Raw genomic sequence first — 558 nt, 5'->3', positions numbered from 1 at the left:
CCGCCCGCCGCTGGCTGAGGAGCTGGCCCTCTCCATGGATTTCAAGACCCTGACAGAGGGTGAGAGTCCGGGCGGTGGCAGCCAGTGACGTCCCCAGCTCCCCGCTCCCCAGCACAGGCTCCTTATGGTGTCTGTGGGATGTTCCTGTGTACCCCGTCCCCGGCATCTTGGGGCTTTGCCTGGCTCAGGGTGACAAGGACAGCTGGGGGAGGACATGCTTGTTGGTGTAACGCTGCCCACTGGGTTCAGCCTTGCTTGGCCTTAAATCTTCCTCAGTGCTGCCCTGTGCAGACCCGGGTGACCCCGAGCCTGCCCCCAGCCCCATGGTGATGGTGGTGCTGCAGGAAGGGGCCGGGGCTGGCAGCGCACTGGGGCACAAAGGACAGGGGTCCCCGAGCTCTGTCCTGCTGAGAACCAGGGGGTGGGAGCCCAGATTTCCCCGCTGTGGGTGGCTGAAGCCCAAAGCCCGTTCTCGGTGCCAATGGGCAGAGGGGACGTTCGCCATCACCGAGATTCCCCACCCACTGGCAGCCCGCCGCCCTCCAGCGCAGCTGCGTG

This window comes from Buceros rhinoceros, unplaced genomic scaffold, assembly GCF_000710305.1.
Source record: "Buceros rhinoceros silvestris isolate BGI_N320 unplaced genomic scaffold, ASM71030v1 scaffold32198, whole genome shotgun sequence".
Classification (NCBI taxonomy): Eukaryota; Metazoa; Chordata; class Aves; order Bucerotiformes; family Bucerotidae; genus Buceros; species Buceros rhinoceros.
Note: the sequence above shows the minus strand (reverse complement) of the source record.